This window comes from Ovis canadensis, chromosome 25 (genome assembly GCF_042477335.2).
Source record: "Ovis canadensis isolate MfBH-ARS-UI-01 breed Bighorn chromosome 25, ARS-UI_OviCan_v2, whole genome shotgun sequence".
Classification (NCBI taxonomy): domain Eukaryota; kingdom Metazoa; phylum Chordata; class Mammalia; order Artiodactyla; family Bovidae; genus Ovis; species Ovis canadensis.
Window position 1 is genome coordinate 10877881 of NC_091269.1, and position 12188 is coordinate 10890068.

The window sequence follows — 12188 nt, forward strand, 5'->3', positions numbered from 1 at the left end:
AAGCACGTGGGGTCCCGCACACATCCAGGGGAGCCCCGTTTCCGCCTCCTAACTCGAGATGAGGGATCCTTTCCCTGTTTCGTAGGGAAAGAATTCCCGGCGTTCCCGTCGCATCTCAAGAGGAGGCGCTCTCCACAGGAAAGGCGAGAGGAACTCCAGGGCCGTGCCACCATTCCAAGAGTCCCCCAGATGTGTCAGTCCATTCCAGAGGAACCTGTTTTCCCTGCACTGCCTTGACGTTCAAGCCGAGGATCGACTCCCACCACGTGTGCACGTGGGACAGCCCTGTGGGAAAGCCTCGTGGGAAAGCCTCGTGGGAAAGACTCGAGGGAAAACCATAGATCCTTTGATCCGCGCGGCGGACTGCGTGACACTGCTGCTACCGCTCTGGAGGAAAGCGCAAGTGGATGCCCGCATTCGAGACGAGGACTGACTTCCCTGGGGAGACTCCAGAAGTACCCCAAGATCCATGTCAGCACTGGAGAGGAATCCTCAGGTTCCGGCCCCGACTCCACACAAGGTCTTAGGCCCCGGCATCGACGGGAGAGGAATCCCGAGAGGCCCCCGAGGAACTCGCATGGGGACTGGCCTTTCCTGAGGCCACCAGAGCGGGTCCCTGAGGTCCCCGTCGTAAGTCGAGAGCACCTGCCGCAACTCGAGAAAATCCAGGCGGTTTTGCCCTCCAGGCGAGATGAGGTCCATTTCCGCTGAGGCTTCTCGAGGCCAATCACATCTAACCACTGGAACTTCCAAAGGGTCCTTCACACCCTTGCTGCAACTCAAGAAGTTCCCCGACATACCCGTCTCCACTCGAGAGGAAGCACCTGGTGTCCCGCACACATCCAGGGGAGCCCCGTTTCCGCCTCCTAGCTCGAGATGAGGGATCCTTTCCCTGTTTCGTAGGGAAAGAGTTCCCGGCGTTCCCGTCGCATCTCAAGAGGAGGCGATCTCCACAGGAAAGGCGAGAGGAACTCCAGGGTCGTGCCACCATTCCAAGAGTCCCCCAGATGTGTCAGCCCATTCCAGAGGAACCTGTTTTCCCTGCACTGCCTTGACGTTCAAGCCGAGGATCGACTCCCACCACGTGTGCACGTGGGACAGCCCTGTGGGAAAGCCTCGTGGGAAAGCCTCGTGGGAAAGACACGAGGGAAAACCATAGATCCTTTGATCCACGCGGCGGACTGCGTGACACTGCTGCTACCGCTCTGGAGGAAAGCGCAAGTGCATGCCCGCATTCGAGACGAGGACTGACTCCCCTGGGGAGACTCCAGAAGTACCCCAAGATCCATGTCAGCACTGGAGAGGAATCCTCAGGTTCCAGCCCCGACTCCACACAAGGTCTTAGGCCCCGCCATCGACGGGAGAGGAATCCCGAGTGTCCCCCGAGGAACTCGCATGGGGACTGGCCTTTCCTGAGGCCACCAGAGCGGGTCCCTGAGGTCCCCGTCGTAAGTCGAGAGCACCTGCCGCAACTCGAGAAAATCCAGGAGGTTTTGCCCTCCAGGCGAGATGAGGCCCATTTCTGCTGAGGCTTCTCGAGGCCAATCACATCTATCCACTGGAACTTTCAAAGGGTCCTTCACACCCTTGCTGCAACTCAAGAAGTTCCCCGACATACCCGTCTCCACTCGAGAGGAAGCATGTGGGGTCCCGCACACATCCAGGGGAGCCCCGTTTCTGCCTCCTAGCTCGAGATGAGGGATCCTTTCCCTGTTTCGTAGGGAAAGAATTCCCGGCGTTCCCGTCGCATCTCAAGAGGAGGCGCTCTCCACAGGAAAGGCGAGAGGAACTCCAGGGTCATGCCACCATTCCAAGAGTCCCCCAGATGTGTCAGTCCATTCCAGAGGAACCTGTTTTCCCTGCACTGCCTTGACGTTCAAGCCGAGGATCGACTCCCACCACGTGTGCACGTGGGACAGCCCTGTGGGAAAGCCTCGTGGGAAAGCCTCGTGGGAAAGACTCGAGGGAAAACCATAGATCCTTTGATCCACGCGGCGGACTGCGTCACACTGCTGCTACCGCTCTGGAGGAAAGCGCAAGTGCATGCCCGCATTCGAGACGAGGACTGACTTCCATGGGGAGACTCCAGAAGTACCCCAAGATCCATGTCAGCACTGGAGAGGAATCCTCATGTTCCGGCCCCGACTCCACACAAGGTCTTAGGCCCCGGCATCGACGGGAGAGGAATCCCGAGAGGCCCCCGAGGAACTCGCATGGGGACTGGCCTTTCCTGAGGCCACCAGAGCGGGTCCCTGAGGTCCCCGTCGTAAGTCGAGAGCACCTGCCGCAACTCGAGAAAATCCAGGCGGTTTTGCCCTCCAGGCGAGATGAGGCCCATTTCCGCTGAGGCTTCTCGACGCTAATCACGTCTAACCACTGGAACTTCCAAAGGGTCCTTCACACCCTTGCTGCAACTCAAGAAGTTCCCCGACATACCCGTCTCCACTCGAGAGGAAGCACGTGGGTCCCGCACACATCCAGGGGAGCCCCGTTTCCGCCTCCTAGCTCGAGATGAGGGATCCTTTCCCTGTTTCGTAGGGAAAGAATTCCCGGCGTTCCCGTCGCATCTCAAGAGGAGGCGCTCTCCACAGGAAAGGCGAGAGGAACTCCAGGGTCGAGACACCATTCCAAGAGTCCCCCAGATGTGTCAGTCCATTCCAGAGGAACCTGTTTTCCCTGCACTGCCTTGACGTTCAAGCCGAGGATCGACTCCCACCACGTGTGCACGTGGGACAGCCCTGTGGGAAAGCCTCGTGGGAAAGCCTCGTGGGAAAGACACGAGGGAAAACCATAGATCCTTTGATCCACGCGGCGGACTGCGTGACACTGCTGCTACCGCTCTGGAGGAAAGCGCAAGTGCATGCCCGCATTCGAGACGAGGACTGACTGCCCTGGGGAGACTGCAGAAGTACCCCAAGATCCATGTCAGCACTGGAGAGGAATCCTCAGGTTCCGGCCCCGACTCCACACAAGGTCTTAGGCCCTGGCATCGACGGGAGAGGAATCCCGAGACGCCCCCGAGGAACTCGCATGGGAACTGGCCTTTCCTGAGGCCACCAGAGCGGGTCCCTGAGGTCCCCGTCATAAGTCGAGAGTACCTGCCGCAACTCGAGAAAATCCAGGAGGTTTTGCCCTCCAGGCGAGATGAGGCCCATTTCCGCTGAGGCTTCTCGACGCTAATCACGTCTAACCACTGGAACTTCCAAAGGGTCCTTCACACCCTTGCTGCAACTCAAGAAGTTCCCCGACATACCCGTCTCCACTCGAGAGGAAGCACGTGGGTCCCGCACACATCCAGGGGAGCCCCGTTTCCGCCTCCTAGCTCGAGATGAGGGATCCTTTCCCTGTTTCGTAGGGAAAGAATTCCCGGCGTTCCCGTCGCATCTCAAGAGGAGGTGCTCTCCACAGGAAAGGCGAGAGGAACTCCAGGGTCGTGCCACCATTCCAAGAGTCCCCCAGATGTGTCAGTCCATTCCAGAGGAACCTGTTTTCCCTGCACTGCCTTGACGTTCAAGCCGAGGATCGACTCCCACCACGTGTGCACGTGGGACAGCCCTGTGGGAAAGCCTCGTGGGAAAGCCTCGTGGGAAAGACTCGAGGGAAAACCATAGATCCTTTGATCCACGCGGCGGACTGCGTGACACTGCTGCTACCGCTCTGGAGGAAAGCGCAAGTGCATGCCCGCATTCGAGACGAGGACTGACTCCCCTGGGGAGAGTCCAGAAGTACCCCAAGATCCATGTCAGCACTGGAGAGGAATCCTCAGGTTCCGGCCCCGACTCCACACAAGGGCTTAGGCCCCGGCATCGACGGGAGAGGAATCCCGAGAGGCCCCCGAGGAACTCGCATGGGGACGGGCCTTTCCTGAGGCCACCAGAGCGGGTCCCTGAGGTCCCCGTCGTAAGTCGAGAGCACCTGCCGCAACTCGAGAAAATCCAGGAGGTTTTGCCCTCCAGGCGAGATGAGGCCCATTTCCGCTGAGGCTTCTCGAGGCCAATCACTTCTAACCACTGGAACTTCCAAAGGGTCCTTCACACCCTTGCTGCAACTCAAGAAGTTCCCCGACATACCCGTCTCCACTCGAGAGGAAGCATGTGGTGTCCCGCACACATCCAGGGGAGCCCCGTTTCCGCCTCCTAGCTCGAGATGAGGGATCCTTTCCCTGTTTCGTAGGGAAAGAAACCCGGCGTTCCCGTCGCATCTCAAGAGGAGGCGCTCTCCACAGGAAAGGCGAGAGCAACTCCAGGGTCGAGACACCATTCCAAGAGTCCCCCAGATGTGTCAGTCCATTCCAGAGGAACCTGTTTTCCCTGCACTGCCTTGACGTTCAAGCCGAGGATCGACTCCCACCACGTGTGCACGTGGGACAGCCCTGTGGGAAAGCCTCGTGGGAAAGCCTCGTGGGAAAGACTCGAGGGAAAACCATAGATCCTTTGATCCACCCTGCGGACTGCATGACACTGCTGCTACCGCTCTGGAGGAAAGCGCAAGTGCATGCCCGCATTCGAGACGAGGACTGACTCCCCTGGGGAGACTCCAGAAGTACCCCAAGATCCATGTCAGCACTGGAGAGGAATCCTCAGGTTCCGGCCCCGACTCCACACAAGGTCTTAGGCCCCGACATCGACGGGAGAGGAATCCCGAGAGGCCCCCGATGAACTCGCATGGGGACGGGCCTTTCCTGAGGCCACCAGAGCGGGTCCTTGAGGTCCCCGTCGTAAGACGAGAGCACCTGCCGCAACTCGAGAAAATCCAGGAGGTTTTGCCCTCCAGGCGAGATGAGGCCCATTTCCGCTGAGGCTTCTCGAGGCCAATCACTTCTAACCACTGGAACTTCCAAAGGGTCCTTCACACCCTTGCTGCAACTCAAGAAGTTCCCCGACATACCCGTCTCCACTCGAGAGGAAGCATGTGGTGTCCCGCACACATCCAGGGGAGCCCCGTTTCCGCCTCCTAGCTCGAGATGAGGGATCCTTTCCCTGTTTCGTAGGGAAAGAATTCCCGGCGTTCCCGTCGCATCTCAAGAGGAGGCGCTCTCCACAGGAAAGGCGAGAGGAACTCCAGGGTCGAGACACCATTCCAAGAGTCCCCCAGATGTGTCAGTCCATTCCAGAGGAACCTGTTTTCCCTGCACTGCCTTGACGTTCAAGCCGAGGATCGACTCCCACCACGTGTGCACGTGGGACAGCCCTGTGGGAAAGCCTCGTGGGAAAGCCTCGTGGGAAAGACTCGAGGGAAAAGCATAGATCCTTTGATCCACGCGGCGGACTGAGTGACACTGCTGCTACCGCTCTGGAGGAAAGCGCAAGTGCATGCCCGCATTCGAGACGAGGACTGACTCCCCTGGGGAGACTCCAGAAGTACCCCAAGATCCATGTCAGCACTGGAGAGGAATCCTCAGATTCCGGCCCCTACTCCACACAAGGTCTTAGGCCCCGGCATCGACGGGAGAGGAATCCCGAGACGCCCCCGAGGAACTCGCATGGGGACTGGCCTTTCCTGAGGCCACCAGAGCGGTTCCCTGAGGTCCCCGTCGTAAGTCGAGAGCACCTGCCGCAACTCGAGAAAATCCAGGAGGTTTTGCCCTCCAGGCGAGATGAGGCCCATTTCCGCTGAGGCTTCTCGAGGCCAATCACGTCTAACCACTGGAACTTCCAAAGGGTCCTTCACACCCTTGCTGCAACTCAAGAAGTTCCCCGACATACCCGTCTCCACTCGAGAGGAAGCACGTGGGTACCGCACACATCCGGGGGAGCCCCGTTTCCGCCTCCTAGCTCGAGATGAGGGATCCTTTCCCTGTTTCGTAGGGAAAGAATTCCCGGCGTTCCCGTCGCATCTCAAGAGGAGGCGCTCTATACAGGAAAGGCGAGAGGAACTCCAGGGTCGTGACACCATTCCAAGAGTCCCCCAGATGTGTCAGTCCATTCCAGAGGAACCTGTTTTCCCTGCACTGCCTTGACGTTCAAGCCGAGGATCGACTCCCACCACGTGTGCACGTGGGACAACCCTGTGGGAAAGCCTCGTGGGAAAGCCTCGTGGAAAGACTCGAGGGAAAACCATAGATCCTTTGATCCACGCGGCGGACTGCGTGACACTGCTGCTACCGCTCTGGAGGAAAGCGCAAGTGCATGCCCGCATTCGAGACGAGGACTGACTCCCCTGGGGAGACTCCAGAAGTACCCCAAGATCCATGTCAGCACTGGAGAGGAATCCTCAGGTTCCGGCCCCGACTCCACACAAGGTCTTAGGCCCCGGCATCGACGGGAGAGGAATCCCGAGAGGCCCCCGAGGAACTCGCATGGGGACTGGCCTTTCCTGAGGCCACCAGAGCGGGTCCCTGAGGTCCCCGTTGTAAGTCGAGAGCACCTGCCGCAACTCGAGAAAATCCAGGAGGTTTTGCCCTCCAGGCGAGATGAGGCCCATTTCCACTGAGGCTTCTCGAGGCCAATCACATCTAACCACTGGAACTTCCAAAGCGTCCTTCACACCATTGCTGCAACTCAAGAAGTTCCCCGACATACCCGTCTCCACTCGAGAGGAAGCACGTGGGTTCCCGCACACATCCAGGGGAGCCCCGTTTCCGCCTCCTAGCTCGAGATGAGGGATCCTTTTCCTGTTTCGTAGGGAAAGAATTCCCGGCGTTCCCGTCGCATCTCAAGAGGAGGCGCTCTCCACAGGAAAGGCGAGAGGAACTCCAGGGTCGAGACACCATTCCAAGAGTCCCCCAGATGTGTCAGTCCATTCCAGAGGAACCTGTTTTCCCTGCACTGCCTTGACGTTCAAGCCGAGGATCGACTCCCACGACGTGTGCACGTGGGACAGCCCTGTGGGAAAGCCTTGTGGGAAAGCCTCTTGGGAAAGACTCGAGGGAAAACCATAGATCCTTTGATCCACGCGGCGGACTGCGTGACATTGATGCTACCGCTCTGGAGGAAAGTGCAAGTGCATGCCCGCATTCGAGACGAGGACTGACTACCCTGGGGAGACTCCAGAAGTACCCCAAGATCCATGTCAGCACTGGAGAGGAATCCTCAGGTTCCGGCCCCGACTCCACACAAGGTCTTAGGCCGCGGCATCGACGGGAGAGGAATCCCGAGAGGCCCCCGAGGAACTCGCATGGGGACTGGCCTTTCCTAGGGCCACCAGAGCGGGTCCCTGAGGTCCCCGTCGTAAGTCGAGAGCACCTGCCGCAACTCGAGAAAATCCAGGAGGTTTTGCCCTCCAGGCGAGATGAGGCCCATTTCCGCTGAGGCTTCTCGAGGCCAATCACATCTAACCACTGGAACTTTCAAAGGGTCCTTCACACCATTGCTGCAACTCAAGAAGTTCCCCGACATACCCATCTCCACTCGAGAGGAAGCATGTGGGGTCCCGCACACATCCAGGGGAGCCCCGTTTCCGCCTCCTAGCTCGAGATGAGGGATCCTTTCCCTGTTTCGTAGGGAAAGAATTCCCGGCGTTCCCGTCGCATCTCAAGAGGAGGCGCTCTCCACAGGAAAGGCGAGAGGAACTCCAGGGTCGTGACACCATTCCAAGAGTCCGCCAGATGTGTCAGTCCATTCCAGAGGAACCTGTTTTCCCTGCACTGCCTTGACGTTCAAGCCGAGGATCGACTCCCACCACGTGTGCACGTGGGACAGCCCTGTGGGAAAGCCTCGTGGTAAAGCCTCGTGGGAAAGACTCGAGGGAAAACCATAGATCCATTGATCCACGCGGCGGACTGCGTGACACTGCTGCTACCGCTCTGGAGGAAAGCGCAAGTGCATGCCCGCATTCGAGACGAGGACTGACTCCCCTGGGGAGACTCCAGAAGTACCCCAAGATCCATGTCAGCACTGGAGAGGAATCCTCAGGTTCCGGCCCCGACTCCACACAAGGTCTTAGGCCCCGGCATCGACGGGAGAGGAATCCCGAGAGGCCCCCGAGGAACTCGCATGGGGACTGGCCTTTCCTGAGGCCACCAGAGCGGGTCCCTGAGGTCCCCGTCGTAAGTCGAGAGCACCTGCCGCAACTCGAGAAAATCCAGGAGGTTTTGCCCTCCAGGCGAGATGAGGCCCATTTCCTCTGAGGCTTCTCGAGGCCAATCACATCTAACCACTGGAACTTCCAAAGGGTCCTTCACACCATTGCTGCAACTCAAGAAGTTCCCCGACATACCCGTCTCCACTCGAGAGGAAGCACGTGGGTTCCCGCACACATCCAGGGGAGCCCCGTTTCCGCCTCCTAACTCGAGATGAGGGATCCTTTCCCTGTTTCGTAGGGAAAGAATTCCCGGGGTTCCCGTCGCATCTCAAGAGGAGGCGCTCTCCACAGGAAAGGCGAGAGGAACTCCAGGGTCGAGACACCATTCCAAGAGTCCCCCAGATGTGTCAGTCCATTCCAGAGGAACCTGTTTTCCCTGCACTGCCTTGACGTTCAAGCCGAGGATCGACTCCCACCACGTGTGCACGTGGGACAGCCCTGTGGGAAAGCCTCGTGGGAAAGCCTCGTGGGAAAGACTCGAGGGAAAACCATAGATCCTTTGATCCACGGGGCGGACTGCGTGACACTGCTGCTACCGCTCTGGAGGAAAGCGCAAGTGCTTGCCCGCATTCGTGACGAGGACTGACTCCCCTGGGGAGACTCCAGAAGTACCCCAAGATCCATGTCAGCACTGGAGAGGAATCCTCAGGTTCTGGCCCCGACTCCACACAAGGTCTTAGGCCCCGGCATCAACGGGAGAGGAATCCCGAGAGGCCCCCGAGGAACTCGCATGGGGACTGGCCTTTCCTGAGGCCACCAGAGCGGGTCCCTGAGGTCCCCGTCGTAAGTCGAGAGCACCTGCTGCAACTCGAAAAAATCCTGGAGGTTTTGCACTCCAGGCGAGATGAGGCCCATTTCCACTGAGGCTTCTCGAGGCTAATCACGTCTAACCACTGGAACTTCCAAAGGGTCCTACACACCCTTGCTGCAATTCAAGAAGTTCCCCGACATACCCGTCTCCACTCGAGAGGAAGCACGTGGGTCCCGCATACATCCAGGGGAGCCCCGTTTCCGCCTCCTAGCTCGAGATGAGGGATCCTTTCCCTGTTTCGTAGGGAAAGAATTCCCGGCGTTCCCGTCGCATCTCAAGAAGAGGCGCTCTCCACAGGAAAGGCGAGAGGAACTCCAGGGTCGTGACACCATTCCAAGAGTCCCCCAGATGTGTCAGTCCATTCCAGAGGAACCTGTTTTCCCTGCACTGCCTTGACGTTCAAGCCGAGGATCGACTCCCACCACGTGTGCACGTGGGACAGCCCTGTGGGAAAGCCTCGTGGGAAAGCCTCGTGGGAAAGACTCGAAGGAAAACCATAGATCCTTTGATCCACGCGGCGGACTGCGTGACACTGCTGCTACCGCTCTGGAGGAAAGCGCAAGTGCATGCCCGCATTTGAGACGAGGACTGACTCCCCTGGGGAGACTCCAGAAATACCCCAAGATCCATGTCAGCACTGGAGAGGAAACCTCAGGTTCCGGCCCCGACTCCGCACAAGGTCTTAGGCCCCGGCATCGACGGGAGAGGAATCCCGAGAGGCACCCGTGGAACTCGCATGGGGAGTGGCCTTTCCTGAGGCCACCAGAGCGGGTCCCTGAGGTCCCCGTCGTAAGTCGAGAGCACCTGCCGCAACTCGAGAAAATCCAGGAGGTTTTGCCCTCCAGGCCAGATGAGGCCCATTTCCGCTGAGGCTTCTCGAGGCCAATCACATCTAACCACTGGAACTTCCAAAGGGTCCTTCACACCATTGCTGCAACTCAAGAAGTTCCCCGACATACCCGTCTCCACTCGAGAGGAAGCACGTGGGTTCCCGCACACATCCAGGGGAGCCCCGTTTCCGCCTCCTAGCTCGAGATGAGGGATCCTTTCCCTGTTTCGTAGGGAAAGAATTCCCGGCGTTCCCGTCGCATCTCAAGAGGAGGCGCTCTCCACAGGAAAGGCGAGAGGAACTCCAGGGTCGAGACACCATTCCAAGAGTCCCCCAGATGTGTCAGTCCATTCCAGAGGAACCTGTTTTCCCTGCACTGCCTTGACGTTCAAGCCGAGGATCGACTCCCACCACGTGTGCACGTGGGACAGCCCTGTGGGAAAGCCTCGTGGTAAAGCCTCGTGGGAAAGACTCGAGGGAAAACCATAGATCCTTTGATCCACGCGGCGGACTGCGTGACACTGCTGCTACCGCTCTGGAGGAAAGCGCAAGTGCATGCCCGCATTCGAGACGAGGACTGACTCCCCTGGGGAGACTCCAGAAGTACCCCAAGATCCATGTCAGCACTGGAGAGGAATCCTCAGGTTCCGGCCCCGACTCCACACAAGGTCTTAGGCCCCGGCATCGACGGGAGAGGAATCCCGAGAGGCCCCCGAGGAACTCGCATGGGGACTGGCCTTTCCTGAGGCCACTAGAGCGGGTCCCTGAGGTCCCCGTCGTAAGTCGAGAGCACCTGCCGCAACTCGAGAAAATCCAGGAGGTTTTGCCCTCCAGGCCAGATGAGGCCCATTTCCGCTGAAGCTTCTCGAGGCCAATCACATCTAACCACTGGAACTTCCAAAGGGTCCTTCACACCCTTGCTGCAACTCAAGAAGTTCCCCGACATACCCGTCTCCACTCGAGAGGAAGCACGTGGGGTCCCGCACACATCCAGGGGAGCCCCGTTTCCGCCTCCTAGCTCGAGATGAGGGATCCTTTTCCTGTTTCGTAGGGAAAGAATTCCCGACGTTCCCGTCGCATCTCAAGAGGAGGCGCTCTCCACAGGAAAGGCGAGAGGAACTCCAGGGTCGACACACCATTCCAAGAGTCCCCCAGATGTGTCAGTCCATTCCAGAGGAACCTGTTTTCCCTGCACTGCCTTGACGTTCAAGCCGAGGATCGACTCCCACCACGTGTGCACGTGGGACAGCCCTGTGGGAAAGCCTCGTGGGAAAGCCTCTTGGAAAGACTCGAGGGAAAACCATAGATCCTTTGATCCACGCGGCGGACTGCGTGACACTGATGCTACCGCTCTGGAGGAAAGTGCAAGTGCATGCCCGCATTCGAGAGGAGGACTGACTCCCCTGGGGAGACTCCAGAAGTACCCCAAGATCCATGTCAGCACTGGAGAGGAATCCTCAGGTTCCGGCCCCGACTCCACACAAGGTCTTAGGCCCCGGCATCGACGGGAGAGGAATCCCGAGACGCCCCCGAGGAACTCGCATGGGGACTGGCCTTTCCTGAGGCCACCAGAGCGGGTCCCTGAGGTCCCCGTCGTAAGTCGAGAGCACCTGCCGCAATTCGAAAAAATCCAGGAGGTTTTGCGCTCCAGGCGAGATGAGGCCCATTTCCGCTGAGGCTTCTCGAGGCCAATCACATCTAACCACTGGAACTTCCAAAGGGTCCTTCACACCATTGCTGCAACTCAAGAAGTTCCCCGACATACCCGTCTCCACTCGAGAGGAAGCATGTGGGGTCCCGCACACATCCAGGGGAGCCCCGTTTCCGCCTCCTAGCTCGAGATGAGGGATCCTTTCCCTGTTTCGTAGGGAAAGAATTCCCGGCGTTCCAGTCGCATCTCAAGAGGAGGCGCTCTCCACAGGAAAGGCGAGAGGAACTCTAGGGTCGTGACACCATTCCAAGAGTCCCCCAGATGTGTCAGTCCATTCCAGAGGAACCTGTTTTCCCTGCACTGCCTTGACGTTCAAGCCGAGGATCGACTCCCACCACGTGTGCACGTGGGACAGCCCTGTGGGAAAGCCTCGTGGGAAAGCCTCTTGGGAAAGACTCGAGGGAAAACCATAGATCCTTTGATCCACGCGGCGGACTGCGTGACACTGCTGCTACCGCTCTGGAGGAAAGCGCAAGTGCATGCCCGCATTCAGGACGAGGACTGACTCCCCTGGGGAGACTCCAGAAGTACCCCAAGATCCATGTCAGCACTGGAGAGGAAACCTCAGGTTCCGGCCCCGACTCCACACAAGGTCTTAGGCCCCGGCATCGACGGGAGAGGAATCCCGAGAGGCCCCCGAGGAACTCGCATGGGGACTGGCCTTTCCTGAGGCCACCAGAGCGGGTCCCTGAGGTCCCCGTCGTAAGTCGAGAGCACCTGCCGCAACTCGAGAAAATCCAGGAGGTTTTGCCCTCCAGGCGAGATGAGGCCCATTTCCGCTGAGGCTTCTCGAGGCCAATCACATCTAACCACTG